Source organism: Lissotriton helveticus, chromosome 1_1 (assembly GCF_964261635.1).
Source record: "Lissotriton helveticus chromosome 1_1, aLisHel1.1, whole genome shotgun sequence".
Taxonomy (NCBI): Eukaryota; Metazoa; Chordata; class Amphibia; order Caudata; family Salamandridae; genus Lissotriton; species Lissotriton helveticus.
This window is the reverse complement of record NC_136057.1, coordinates 1,648,914,036-1,648,930,089: the sequence shown is the minus strand read 5'-3', so window position 1 is coordinate 1,648,930,089 and position 16,054 is coordinate 1,648,914,036.

Below are 16,054 nucleotides of genomic sequence, written 5' to 3'. Positions count from 1 at the left end.
TGGATTGGCGGAGGTTAAGGATCTGGCTCTCATCACTGGGGGATGTGAATCGTTTGAAAGTGTCCCTGATAGCGCTTTGAATGGCGAAAAGTTCGACTCTGAGAGCCCTGTGAGAGCTGAGGGCCGGCCTATTTTTTCTTTGCTAATGGGCCTGACCCGGATTGGACTGCGGTAACTGAGGGAGTCTGTCCCTTAATCACTGCCAGAGGTAACCGGCCTTCCCAGATTGCAAGGCTGGACTGGAGGTGGATGGTCTGCCCGAACTACAGTGAAGGAGGTGAGAGGCCGGGCCATGATAACACTGCGGAGACTTAGGACCTTGCCCAGGGTACATTTTCAAAGGTGAGGTGCCCATGATTTTACAGCTGGCAGGTGGGGCATGTCCTAACTACTCTGCCAGAGGGCGAGGGGCTTGTTCCAGATTATGTTGCCAGAGATCAGGGGACTGTTCTCAGTTATGTTACTGGTCTCTCTTGTGGGCACAGTAGTATGTCAATCCGTTTAGAAAATCACGGCTTCAATACATGGTTTTTGCAATTAAGATTATTGACGTTGTTGATCCCTTATAAAATGGGTTACTTGTAAAGGGTGCTGGTGGAAATTTGTAAGCACATGTCCCCCAACGAGTCTATAAACACCACACTTTATTATGTATTTGTGTTTATTTAGTCATGAGAGTGTTTCTACTAAAAATGATGTACGAAGAGGACAGTTGGTACAGAGAACAGTATCAGTTTGGTGACAACAGGTGGAAAGGGGAGCTCCTGATATGCGGTTCGTGCAGCACTCCACATTAAGTATAAACATGAAGACAATATCAAACACTACACATTAAACAACTTGTCGCAAGAGGGAAAGTATTCCTCACAGATACAAGTGGATGTTTAGTCTGGAGGTGGGGAGGGAAAATGGGAAATATAGAAAACATGTTTTAGGGCGATCAATGATTCATTTAATAAGGGACAGACACCTCATCTCTGACAGCGCATTCAAAGATCTGTTCATCTTCTCAAAAAGGTACTCCTGGTTGGGCCCACTCACCTCTGATAATACAATTCTGAACAGTTCACTAACCTGTGACAGTGTAATCCAGGACAGACCCCCTCAAGTCTTACAGTGCAATCCTGGTCAGGTCCATCAACTCTGCCCGTGTAATAATGTCTGAGACAGAATCCATGCCTTCGGTAGTGTATTCAGGAACCAAACCCTCACCTCAAGCAGTGCTATCAGGGACAGGCCACTCACCACCTGACATGTAACTGAAGTGACAAGTATAAGGAAAGCAATCTTCAAGGCTGCTAAGCACTGTATTAAGCCATTCCTCGATTCTCCCATCCAAGAATCCAAGAAGTACAACTTCTCAAAGAAGGTAAATAAGCAAAAATCCAACTGCTCTACACAGACATCCACACCACCTTCTCTCCTCCACTGCTCTACCTTCAAATGGACAGCCTTTAACCTTCTGTCCAATGCTAAACGTACTAACCGCCTGAACTCACTCAAAGCCACCACTTAAGAAGATGATAATCTACTATCAACAATCACAAAATGTCTTCAAGGAAAGGCCATCACACACATTCCTCAAAGTCCTCAGTGCTTCTCTCAGTCAAAGATCCTTCGTGTCCCTGACCTAGACAATATCTACAAGTTCTATTCTATCGCACATCTACTCTCGATAAGAACAATCATTGTAAAGTCAATTTCCACTCCGCTACACAAGTGGTTTAAGAAGAACAATCTTCTGTAGGAGTAACCACCTGTTTTCCAATCACCCTGAAGAGAAACAGTCAATCTTGAAGAATTTAACAATGCACTCCTCTGGTAGCATTTCAGAAACTTCCCTTTTCTTATGGAGTACCCCAGAGTTTCATCCCCACCCTCTACACTGAACATCTTGGAACCATATTCACTAACACATCATTGAGATCCACCAATGCGCAGATGATACACAGTGGTACCCTCCAATGGTACTTTTGAATCTGGTTGTTTATCAGCGTTTTCCCTGCACCCGCACTCCCTACAGAGGTGTTTGCTGCCTTGAAGCTGGGGTGGGACTGCGCATGTCAGCTTGCCCAGGGAAAGAGGAGGGGCCACCAGTTGCTGATGGGCGCAAACGAGCCAGAGCTGCCCTGCAGCATGGGGTAGCGGGATTTCCCTATGCCCGCACTCCCTACAGAGAAGCTTTGCTGGCCTGCGGTGTTGGACTACATCCTCCAGCTTGCCCAGTAACAGAGGCGGGCCTCTAGTTGCTGACGAGCTTCAAAGAGCTGGTGCTGTCCTGCAGTGCAGGAGGACTCGGGTGAAGACCAGGCTCAAGACGGGCCCTTCTTAGCTCGTCTGAGACAGAAAGAAGCTGGGCAGGGCTGCACTTTTAGCATCCACCACCTTTGCCTTTGCCGAGTCCTCAAGGCTGACCACCTCATCCTCCTGGCACTTGAGCCTCGGAAACTTCAGGATAAGAGGTCTCTCTTATCCTGAGTAAAAAGAAAGCAAAAAGGAGCCTCTGTGGAACCACAAAGATGGCTAAACCATCAGTACCTAGTGCAGCAAATAGCTGTGTGGTTAATTATATTGATAACCTAATCGAAGAGGTGGAGGCTCTACTTAGTGACAGGAATCCCCCCAAACGGAGTGCCTTGGGTCAGAAACTTCTGTAAATTTTTAAAAAGAAAAAATTCTCTGACCAACTCGCACTTGAGAAACTTCCTTCTACTCTTCCAGTCTCTGTGGATGGTAAAGACGTTGGCTGTTCAGTTATTGAAGTTGATATTGCTGGAATATGCAACTGTGCTACAGCGCTATCGCACAACACACCTACCGGAGACACTGAGGGGGACTATCTCGAGCTTAGTTGTGGCACCATAAATTGCATGTTTAAATCGCTTTCATCCGCTGTCTCACCAAGGTATTGACAATGAGAATGTTGACTCATGCAGTTCTGCTACAGTAGGATTGGAAGCCAAGAGGGCAGTTGAGGACAACAGTGTATGTAGTAATTGCTCATGTCAGACTGAAATAAGCCGGCTCCATGAAACCATCGAAAAATTAGTCAACAAAGTTTCCTTACTAAGAGCGAATCTGGGGTCACTCAGATTTGATATATTAAATCAATGTGAAATAAGTAGAGGCATCTTGGCCTCGGGATAAGGTCAGGCCTCAGCCTGTTACGTGTTCAGGAAACATTGGGATACTTACCTCACATCAACCTGACTTAGTAGCAGGGCCTAACAAACAGCTGTATCAAATACTCCGTCTCACATCTAGTGGTTACATGCTGTTTAGTTCTCTAGGGGCGCTTCATTAAAGGAGCCTCCCCATGCCCCTTTGGAGTACCCAGTGGAGTCAGCATTAGGAACTGGGATAGGTTATTTGCTCAAGGGCATTAGGACGCCATCATATCCCTCTTACATTATAAGGAGTACCGGGTAGGAGAGCGGGGATGAACCACCAGGAGAAAAGACAGTTCTTGAAGGAATATACTAAGCATATGCAAGGGAACCCTCTTATGGGTCCTGGAAGCAATTTAGAAGGAAACAGAAATAATATTTATACCGCAAATGTACCTAAAATTTCACCCTCAACAAAAGAAAATGGTGAGATCTTAACAAATAAGGTTACTTTTTGGAACTGGCAGGTTAGGTAATGCTGTTCTATTATAAGATCAGACGTAATGGCCGCAGGTTGGTGTCATTTTAACAATAAATTAGATTACACCTCCCTTGAGCTAGCCAATGTAAACCTTGGAGATGGACTAGTGAACCTGGACCAACGCACCTCACCTACCAAGGGTTTCAAGGTCTAGTTTAAGTACACTTTACCTAGTAGAAGGGAGGTACAGGACTCTGGGAGTAGCAGGGTTTTGGTTATTCAAACCGACAATGCTCGGTCCGTTCTAGAAAGGGTCATCATAGGAGTGGGGCTAGAGTTACCATGGATGATGGGAAGAGGGACTGTCAGCCCACAGTAACATGGGCAGCTTCGTAGGGGGAGATGTTTGTCCTTGAGTAATTGTAGCAACAGAGTCACACATTAACTCCAACCAGGCTTGTGATGAGAGGTGGCCATCCCTAGGGCATACTTAGTCTCCATTCCCTGGGGACACTGGATAATTAAAGATACTGTCCTGGAATATAGCCGACATTAAGCCCAAATTCAATTCTAAGGAATGGGGGAGTTGCATTGATAGCTTCGACATATGTCTCCTACAAGAGACCAGGGCCACTAATGTTGTCCAAAGGGTGGTCTTTACAAATGTTATTGTGGAAGCCTGTCCCATCTCCAATTGGCTGACCAGTAGAGGGCCTTATTATTTGGGCTCACATTCACTTGCAATGCACCTTCAAGAATCTTGACACTAAGTCTAGGGATTTATTGGCCGTGAAATAAGAAAGTTGCAATCCTAGTAGATTCTTCTACTCTTAAGCATAGCCTTCGATCCTCGAACAGGCTTTCTATATCAGACAAGGACCCTTCAAAAGAGTGAATTGCCTAACCAGAATATATGATTTCTTATTGGATTTATTACTTTGGTGCTACTTGATTGACATGATGATAACCGAATAGTTCGACTTTGACTGTAACGCCCTGATCCTAGAACAGGATCACATGCTCATTTCCCCTCAACTTCACCTAGTAGGAAAACCAACAAATCCAAATTTTCTTTGTAATAACAGAAGGCAGGTCAAGTGGCTGAAGGGAATGTAGATACCTCGGCCCAGATACATAGCTTTGTAGCACAATCATTAGACGACTTTGAAAAGCAAGCAGATGAGGTATAATCGATCTTAAATATCTTTAGCGAAAGAATGGGACAGATTAATTTTTTTTTTTTTTTAAACTGTGAAGTGTCAGCCATAAGTAATAACAAAGCAGAATGGTTCAATGAGCACTGTATGGTAGATAGAATGAAGTTAATAGGGGCAATAACAAATGGCTGCAGAAAAGCTGTGGCTTTAAAAAAGGAAACCAGAGGCCAGAAAAATGAGGGAAGAAAGGCTATAGAGAGGCTTAACTACTGCGGCAAAAATGAAGGACAGCAAACAGTTCAGTCATATTTTAACAAAGGGAACTCAGAGCAAAATTACAGAAGAAGATTCTCACATCCAACCTCTGTCCTGGGAAAGCTATTTTGGCACACTCTATGCTGGACAGGCTGACTCGGGGATGAGGGTTGATGACCTAACCTGTGTAGGTAAGACCATTGAGTCCTGGGACGTAAGTCGGACCAACTTTAGTTTGGAGGGAACTAAGCTAGCCCTTCTTTCTTTACAAGAGTAAAAGCACCGGGCCTAGATAAAATACCAGGTGACCTCTTCCTCTCCGATCCTGAAATATGGTGCGTCATTAACAACCAAAGTTTCAAAGCAATTCTAAAAGGCGCTGAGATACCGGACTCCTGGCTGGGAGCGGATGTAGTCCCAGTATATAAAAAGGTAGATAAATACAAACCAGCGAACTACAGGCCCATCAGTTTTATAGACACTTCACAAAAATTGTTCTGCAGGCACCTGCTAGTGAGGCTCCGGTTCTGGATAAGAGAGAAACTCTTTTGCTTTGTTCGCCCTAAATTGGCTGGGTATGCCCAGACGTGGGTCCCTTGCTCACTTTGCCGCTGGATTCATGCTAGCCTGGCTGATGAGGGCTGTTAGCCCGAAACCGGTTCCAGGATGCTTGTTTCCGGTCCAGGGAAGACATGGCTTGGCAATTCGGGCTGGACTGTTCCCAAGAGGCACAGGGTCAAGACTGATTTACATATAGCTGTGTCTGAACTGGAGTGGCGAAGTGAGCTAAAGAACGATGATGGATGCAACCCAGATCTGTGACTGGGGGTTAGTGTCTGGAAAGTTTCAGGGCTCTGTCCATCATCTCCTTGTGCTTGGTTTGTTCGCCCTAAGAGAGAAACATATCTTGTCACCCCTACAGGCTGGCTTTAGAGAGAATATGAGCACTAATTATCTTGGCTTTTCACAATTTTATAGAAATATGATGTTATTAAAAGTGAACTCATACATAGTGATTGTGGACCTAAATGATGCATTTGATCTCATCCTTAGAGAAAAAATATGGGCAGCCCTGGAGCAATTAGGGATCCACAACAACCTACGACATGTAATATTTAACCTCTATAGGGACAATTATACTCAAATAAGATGGTCACGAGATGGCGAACTCATAGAGCGTATAAGGGTGAACAGAGGAGTGCGGCAAGGGTGCATATTGGTACAGACTGTTCACCTTATACATTAACGGGTTGATTGAGTCCTTAGTTGATTGTAATGGGGATTCTCCAAGATTGCAGATAACATAGTTGCGTATTTTCTATTTGCTGATGACATGTTACTTGTATCCAAGACTCCGATGGGGCTACAAAAATTACTGGATCATTTTTCAGCTTCTTTTGCGGAACTCGGTCTAGAGGTAAACATCAATGAGACCAAATTTATGGTGTTTAACCCACATAGGTCTATTAGGGGCAAGGTTAAATTGGGTGGCACTCTTCTGTAACAAGTAAAGCAATTTGATTATCTGGGGGTAAGACTTGCATACATTATCATGGATTTTGCAAATCTCTTAAGAGCCAACTCACACTTCAGCATGCAAGCTCCGCTTTGGTAAAAACATTGAAAACATCCACCTATAGGTCAGTGGCTCCGGTTATTGGGATCTATCGAGCCAAAGGAGTCAGATCCGGTCTACACCGCACCGAGATCTGGGGATGAAACCATTTATGGGACCATTGAAAAACCAGAGAACATTTTCATGAGAGCAATCCTCAATTTACCTCAGAACACAACCGTAACCTCAATACATCTGGGTCTTGGGCTCAAAAATATAGCACATGTGACAGCATTAAGACCCCCTAGCCAAATGGATCTGAGTCTGGCCTAACAACTCACCGCTCCCTATGAGACAATCATTTCATGAAGTGATTGCACTCAATACTAAAGAGGGTATACCGTGGCTCAAATATGTCAAGACATGTTTATATAGACTTTGTATGCGCAAACTTTGGTCTAATCCGTACTGTATTCAGAATATTTTCAGAAAAGCACCCTCTTTGTGTCTCAAGAAGAGATATTGGCAGCACATCTGTGATCTGGCTGAACTACAGTACTGTTGGGGAGCTAACAGGAAGCTTTTTGGATTTCAAAGATAATCTGCATCGTGAGGATTTTTTTTTATCAAACTGAATCTCCGCAAGCGAAATCTTTATACTTGCAATTTAGATATGGAATTCTGTCAGTTAATAGTTTTCGCTGTAGATGGACCGGCCATAACATCGCTTTTAATTGCCCATCATGTTATGATAGTTTTGAAACAGAAGAGCATTTTTTTATTCTTCTATTGCAGATATTCTGATCTCAGGAGAACTTGGTTCATTCCGATTTTTCGTATTCTATCTGCAAGATATCTAAGGGTTACAATTAGGATTCTGAAAAGCGACACCACAGAATGGCAAATGTTTGCCTTGTCTGAATACCTGGTACATGAATGGCGGCTAATATACAAGAATATACTACCCTTGGTTGGAGAATGAAATTGTTACTTCCTGATATTGGCCTGCACAGCAAGCTTTAAATGCGTCCTTGTCATAAGCCGTAACGTCATAGACAATGCATAGCTTTCTTAGAAATTTTAACTTAATGATAAATTGGACTGATGTTCTCTTTTGGAACTAATTATCATTTTTGAAAATCTAATGCATACAATTGCACTTTAGTTTTTTACGATGTATTGTAATCTGTGATATTTTAAATTGGTTTTTATTGGGGACAGTTTTTAATAGTTATATGCAAGTGAGATAATTTATATGTGAGCGCTTCTTCAAAACCATTGAACCTCAAAAAACAAAAAAAGGGAAATGAGTGCTATGGTCTCCAAGTGTCCGTTTTAAGGTTTACATGCATGTATTTTGGTGTCGTGAAATGATTTTACAGTTTATTGTGCATTTGTATTTGCTTTTATGGTTTTTGCTTTTAAAGCCGAATAAGGTCTACTACTACTACCTCTTTTAAATCTCGTCAACTAACACTTCCAGCTACTCAAAAGCTGCTCAAACTAATCTAGAAAATGATGCGAAGTACCTACCTGGCACCAAGACCAACTAAATTGATTCCTACTGTTTGTCTACAGATCCAAGTAACCACAGATTTAAGTCTGGCTATCTGCCTCTAACCCATAGAGATCAATGCCCTGCTGAGTGACATGTGTAATCACGTTGACAAAAACCACAAGCAGCCCTTCTCCATCTTCACACCCAGGATCTGGAACAATATCCCCCTTGACATAAGAACAGCTTCTATCCTCTTGCAATTGAGAGAGAAAATAAATAAACATATTTTCAACAAACACTACCCCTCCTCTTCCCAACACAACACACTAAAGACCTACTTATTATGCTTGTCTTGTAAGTGATCTTACATCTTGCCTATAGGCTCTACCTGTTGTTCAGCACTATTGCTTTCCAGATAGGTTTACTTTTTACGTGCGTCCCTAAATACATTCACTGAACCCAGCAGTTCCTCTGTTATGGTCACCAAATATGGTTATTACAAAATTGACCCTTTATGAAAATACTGAGATGAAAAACCTGCTGCCGGAACACCTTATAACTCGAGGCGTTGGCAATTTTGTGGAGCAGAAAGAGTGAGATGTATCAACTACAGAACGTGGAATATGGTACTTACCAAAATATTATACCTAGATTAGAATTATTCTACCTAGCTTTCAGTTGGGGCATTTTTGTTGTCTGTGACAAAATACAGAAAGTTTCCCAATACATATCTGTTCTTAATGCTAACACCAACAAGAACATTAAACATGGTATAATGTATTTTATTGAGAAGGTTAATTGTACCATTCAATGAACTTGGATGCAAATGAAACCCTTTATTCTCTTCGAATAAAGTGCTCTTCTTGATTGTGGTTGATGGTCCTGACGTGTTGATGTGATCACAAACTTCATTAAGGGACGAACTTGGCAGCTGTACTGCATGGAAATATGGTGGTGCTGGAACAACTTGAAAAAAGTTTGTTGGGATGTACTGGAATTATTGTGACAGGCAGAAACTCACATTAGCATGGTTCTCCACAAAACCTCTGTACCAGAAGATGCCGGAGGGGCACTAAGTGCTTATAACAGAAAATAGAAGGAACAACTGTTACAGGCATAGAACCATACCTGTAGTGTAGTACATGGAGTACTACTCAGAGTTATTAGCTAAGCAACAGAGTGAAATAGCAAACACCCTGAGAGAGAGGAGAGCGAGGCAGGTGCTGTATAGCTCGTCAGTAAACGTCATCTAAAGGAGACATGTAGAGCAGCCACCCGGTGCTCAATGTGTACTTTTACAAAACACTGCTGGCTTGACGTTAGACAAGGGGCGTTAATTCATTCAGGACAGCTTAAACCTATAACTCACCTCTGTGACACAATATTACTCTCTACTCTGTGCAAAGCACTTTCGTCTGCAACAGACTACCGATTCCAAACAGAAAGATACAACCGGGTCCATTCTGCTTCTTTCCAAGCCTCCCTGAGTAAAATTGTACTAGAGTTAAGCTGTTCTTTTCCTACGTGATAACTAGGTTTCCGGGGCATTCTTGGGGTTCGGCCAACCTCATGCAGTTCGTCCGGCTGCAGATTTGTCCTCCCTTGTAGCACTAGGATGCATTTCTTTCATAAAAAAAAAACCACAAATACAATACAGGCTATAACCACCAGATGGCGTAATGAAGCAAAGCGTGCGACTCTATAACAGACATGAAACTGCACAACTGTTCTGCGGGTATGGGATGGTATGAGTACGAGTATTTATATAGCGCTTCCAACCCCTGACAAGGCGCTGAAGCCCTTTTTCCGACACGTTCCACGCTGTGCCAGGAGTAGTATAGCAACCTGTACTACTGACATGGAAGCCAAGTTGTTCCAGCACTGCCATCTTGCCATGCAGTACAGCTGCAAGGTTCGTCCCTTAATGAAGTCTGTGAACCCCCATCAGGAAGAGCACCTTATTGGAGGAGAAGCCAGGGGTTCAGTTGTGTCCGAGTTCATTGAATGATACAATTAGCCTTCTCAATAACATGCATTATACAATGTTTAATTTACTTGTTGGTGGCAGCCTTAAGAACAGATTTATTGTGAAACTTTTTGTATTGTCACAGACTGAAAAGCAGTCCCAATTGAAAGCCATGTATAATAATTCTAATCTAGGTATAATACATATTTTGGTAAATAACATATTCCACATTGTGCAGTTGGTATATCTCACTCTTCCTGCCCCACTAAAGTGCCTTCGCTTCATAGTATTAGGTCTCCCGGCAGCAGGCCCTGTTGCATCTCCGAGCATTTCCATGATTGGTCAATATTGTAATAAAACATTTTGTGATCGTAAGAGAGGAACTGCTGGGTTCAGTGACAGGTGCAGTGTCATTTAGTATGAAATATTGTGCTCGTGCAGACTATTACGAAATTGGTAGGTTCTATATTTGAAGCTAGTTTTATGTCATTGATTTAAAGGAGTGCTCAGCAGTTAGTAACACTGTCACAAGTATGGACATTAGATTGTTGGGTTCACGATGCTGTTTGTGGGGATAGAATTTGTCATAAAGAGCAATGCAAGGTGCAATTCAGTTTGAGGAGAATAAAAGTTTAAATCTGTTGTGTCAAATTGTGTTTGATTGGACTGCAAACCGTGATTTAGGAAGAAGTATTCAAGGACATACCTCGGCTTATGCAATTCCTCGTCACTTTCTGTCACTATATATCTGTATTTCTCCAAATGTATCTCAAGTATATGCTGATATCTCTGTGAAGCGCTCCGATGCCCTTGGGTCGAGTTCGCGCTATATAAAACTCAGTAAATAAAATAAATAAATAGTTCACACATATTTTATCAAGGCATTATTCAGAGTGGTCCTGCAGGGTGTAAAACATTATGGATAAGGATTTCGATTTTAAAGGTGGGTATAAACTTTTTTTTAATCCAAATCAGTGGTAGGCTCTGGCTCATTAAGAAATACTTTTTACTATTTTCTTGCGTCGAGCGTGTGATTTAGAGTTATTTCACTTGTTTCTGGTGTGGTTGCCTTTCACTTTGCGGATATGAGGCTATCGTATTCTCTTCTTGACTGTTATGTCCCGGCCGAATGCCATTTTGAATCAGTTGTGCCAGGTAGAATATGTTTTGCTTGTGCTTATATATAAGTCTCTGGCTTGCTGATGGGACAGCAGAGGAAAATGGGTCTGATGTCTCCAATAGTTCGAGGTAGGAAAAAGTCAGGCTTTCAACATCTTTCTGAATTCTAGGAGAGAATTGGTGGCTCCTGTTCTTTCAGGAAGTGAGTTCCGAAGTTTAGAAGTGAGAGAGTGCCAAGTTATTCTTGAAAATTGTAGGGGTGCACCATAATCCCCAGTAGTCAGTACCCACGTATTTAGAGGGTTTACTAAGGTAGTTAGAAATGTAACGTTAGGCTGGAAATCAGCATGATATGTAGTGATGTATTTATGAATCAGAGATTAATGTAGTGTTCTAATCGAAATGTGGTGTTTCCTAATGTAGAAGTATAAGCATATGTGAAATGTCATATTGCTAACTAAATGCTTTTGAAATATACACATGCTTATTAATGAGTGGATTAACATAGGCTTTAATATAAAAATAAATTATTGTTTGAAAATAGAATTAATACTTTGTAGTGGTGAAATGTAATGTCATGTTGTGTTAAGAATAGCATTTAAAAGTGCAAGGGCCTGGGACATGCTGCAGCCAGTAGAGGCCTAACTGTATTTTCTTTTGTTAGCTTTAGTCGAGAAGGAATGATTTCTCTCATCGGGAAAGAAGCTGTCCTCAGCAAATATTAAATTGTAACTTCGAATGTTCACAGAGATGTACCCATGTATTTCAGCTTGCAGGTGCAAAGCCACAAGGCTCATTAGGTAGAAAAGTCCATTGTTTAGGAGTTAGGATAGTAGGCGCGAGTGCAGAGGAGCTACCAAAGAATTTGGAGTGCAACATTTAGCGAGGAAGGTGCCTGGGACCCAAGGACACACCATTGGACGCTTTATGGAGAGGTGCTATACTGGAAAAGTGTGAAGATCTTCACCTGCCAGAGGGGCGTACCTCTGGGCGTGTCGACTGTTATTGGGATTTTGTATTCGGGACAGCACCCGAGGAGAGGGAGCAGATTTTATTTAGGGGATTGACAGAGCAGGATGTAGGTAGCTGTAGAGAGGGCTTGGGGAATGTAGGGCAGAGTAGGGTGTAAGAAGGCTCATCTTAGAACGAGCTCGATAGTTAGACTATCTGCTTAAGAAAAGTGAATGTACTTCTTTGGGAGTCTTCACTACTGATACCTTTATTATGATCTAAAGAGATTGTTAAGTAGGGATGTCACTTCAGAATAGTGTAGGGACAGATTAACCACTTCCTTTCCTTTTGTAAATGCAGTCCAAACTTCAAGCGGGGACTGTTCTCGGTTGCCTAATTTTACTCGAATTGACTTTGCTTTTTATTCTGAGAATCTTGCGTAGAATTATGTTTGTATTAGTGGCAGTTTATTTCCTGAACCTCTTGCTGAGATGTTTGTATGTTCAACTCTTTTTGGCTTTGTAATACATTTTTGAAATTCGGTGCGTAGTCAGTGGTCCTTTGAGTTTAATTTGGACTTGATTGTAAAGCTGTTCAAAGTTATTGTTGTAAAATCTTCCCTTTATACTTCTAGAACATGGAAAAAGGTCCAGTCGACTTGGTTTGGGATTCTTGAGATGGGTAAGAAAATCTAGATGAAAATCCCAGCTTCCCCAGTTGGTAGCAGAGTAGGTTGGTTCCCTTTCTGGAGTAAGGAAAGATCTGATCTAGATTAGGATAAGAGTTTCTCAAGGCCCATAGAAATTAGGTAATGACTGCCCAGTGGATTGTCAACGGAAGACAGCGTTCCATGGAAACCGACGGAGAGTGACGGTGCGGCGAAAAGCAGCAGTTCATAGGAGAGTGGGTATGAATAGGGTTATATGGTTGTTAGATTGCGGTGTTTATATGTTGTGTTGTGTTGTAATGTCTTGCGGAGTTGGAATGCCTATTTTATGAAAGGAGATCAGGCTGTGAGTGCACGCAGCCCGGAAAAGTCTTAGGCTCAAGGAGTAGCTTAAGTGGTTCGGGTGTAACAAACACCCATAGTAATTGTCGACCATTGTTAAGGGGATCGTGAGGTACGATCGATCGTCCGCTGGACCGAGATAGGGGTTAACGAATGTGTAGTGCGTGAGTAACTGATGCTGGTCGTGAGTTGCTGTGTGTTTGTAACCTATCAGTTGAGGTGATTGTCCGGCTGTTCGCGGACAGACAGTTGCCAGTTCGGTGACAATTACGCGACTGTGGACGTACAGTTAGACTGTGGACGTACAGTCAGCGAAGTGGTTGCTTGGTCGGAAGTGATCATTTCAGTGTATATTTGGGATGTGTGTGTGAGTGAAAGACGAACTGTAAAGGAGGGGAACTGCTGCGAAGCGGAGGCGAGTGACATCAGAAGGTGCCGCGCTAGGATAGGGCGGTTGGTGTGAAGCCGCGCTGGGATTGGTGGAGTGTCATCAGGAAGTAAAAGGGTGCTGCGGAGAGAAGAAACGCTGGGTTTCTCATGGAATGTTTTAAAGTTTTGCGAGATTTGTTCAGAAAAGAAGTTAGAACCCCGGGTGGGGGGGGGGGGGGGGAAGAGGCTCCGCCCGAGGATACTCCAGCTCATTATATGGCTACAAATGTTGGGTTGCACACTATATTGTGGCTCGAGAATTGGGCTAAGATGACAGATGGAAATGAGGAGTTGACTTTCCCTATAAGTGTTGTATCAGTTGAAGGCGATTATGGCTTCTTTGCGACTTTTGCCCAGGCCGACACAGTTTCAGGCATTGAATGCATGGATCAGGGCGGCGCACAAAAGAAACAGGTACAGGTGACAGGAAAGAGTGAAGAGATCAGTTAGGGCAGTCCAAGACGCGAGGTGGGATGCATTGGAAAAGAGATGGAGAATACAGACGATTGAAGGAGACAGGCTATACCCACTATTGGTTAAGGCAGGGGATGCGCAGAAGAGGAGCACAGAGGATGATGACAGTGATACGGATGATAGCTTGATAGAAAGGCTGTTATCTGAGAGATCACCCCCATACAACCCAGAGTCAGAGGAGGAGAAGTCAGCCCCGGTAGAGGAGATGAGGGTACCACAAGTTCCTCCTAGACCTGAGGTAGTGGGAAAGCTCTCAACAGGGGAAGGACAGAATGTAGAAAGTGTCAGTTCTCAGAGGTTGCCGGATGCTCTTACAGTACTGTTACCATTGGTCCTATAGTGTCAGTATATAATCCAGAGCAGACGCGAAGTGGAGGTCCATCGCAGATGGGCATGGAAGGGAGCATAGGCAGTGGAAGGAATAGTATGATGGATGGGGTGAGTCAAATGCCAAGGCCTGCAGAATGGAGTACCCCATTGCCAGTGACAGCAGACTCGTCGAGAGGTCCGATGGACTTGAGGGGGTCCGAGACCAAAATCTTTCAGTGAGTTGTGGCCAGATTTGAGAACATGGGAGACAGTTGAAGGGGCTCAGAGTGACAGGCCAAGGGAGGACTGGGATAAGGGAAGCGTCGAGAACAGGACGCCTTTCAGAGGCGTATTTGAAGTGAACGGGAGCAGAGAACAGGACAGTGATTGTGAAGAGAGGAGTAGTGGCTCTAGTCGAGGTACTTTGAGTGCAGCAATAAAGGCAAAAAGAATTGATGTGATGCGACTAAAAGCAGTAGCGGATGAGATTGTTGAAGGAAACTTGCCTTTAGAGAGGATTGAGCTTTACGAACCAGAGTAGTTGTTGTTTGTAGCAAAGTATGTGACTCGGAAAGTTAGGTCGGCCCATGAGAAACTGACTGAATTAGCAAATAAGTATGATGTGGATTTGTCTAGGATGAAAATGCTGCAGGGAAACCACAGATTGCATTATACTGATCAGGACCTAGAAGAGAAGAGGGTGATCGGTCTAAAGACTCACATTCAGGAACTGATTATAGGGATACGGGCTTGGAGTAGACTTGATAAATGGGAAGAAAGGTAGTCAAAGAAAAAGAGTGTTAGAAGGAGTACGATAGAGACACCCCCTCCGGGAGGCGGAATGACAGGAATTGAAGCGTACCCTTTACTGGAGGTGGCTAATTGAGGATATGTACATGTGCCCTCGAGTCGGGGAGATTTGGCTGCCTTTACGAATGATTTCCCAAAGCTGCGAGAGAGCCCAGTTGAATGGTACAAGCAGGTAGAGAGGTTTGTTAAGATCCCGAAGGTGCTGTGGTTCCAGGAGACTTGTGGGTAGCATGCAAGGTTGCAGTTGAATGGCCCACTGTGGAGCCAGAAAGGGATGCTGCTACAAATGGACCGTCACCTCTTGTAATGAAAAAATATGAACAAGTGATTACGTGTTTGAAATCTAGGGTACCACCACAGGATATCGACTGGGTTAAGATAGATCAGACGGTACAGGAGCCTAAAGAGACAGTGCATGAGTACTACGAACGACTATTACAGGTCTTTGAGCAGTACAGTGGGTTGGATGTGATGGATCCTAGAGACATGGGACAGTTTATTTCAAAGTTTGTTCTAGGATTGAGGCCTGATATCTGTCTTATGATCCAGCAACATTTAATTTGTTGGCAGTACAAACCGCTGGATGAGATTTTGAGGTATGCTAGGTACTGTAGTGATGACATCGACTCAAAGCACAAAAAGCTTAAGGACAAGCAGATGCTGGTCCAAATGCAATCTGCTGACAACGGAGGTCAGGTTCAATCAGGGGGAGGTACCTCGGGGAGGAAATAGAATGGTCAGAAAAAGGGAAATGGGGATGACTCCAAGACAAGGGTAGATGTAGCGACGTTAAAAAAGACCCCTGAGTGCCACCAGTGTCATCAGATTGGACACTGGAGACGTGAGTGTCCCTATAATCCTGCAAATCAGGAGCAGCAGGAGGAGGAAATGTTTCCAGAGCAGGTACATCAGTAGCAAGGACTAAGACGATAAA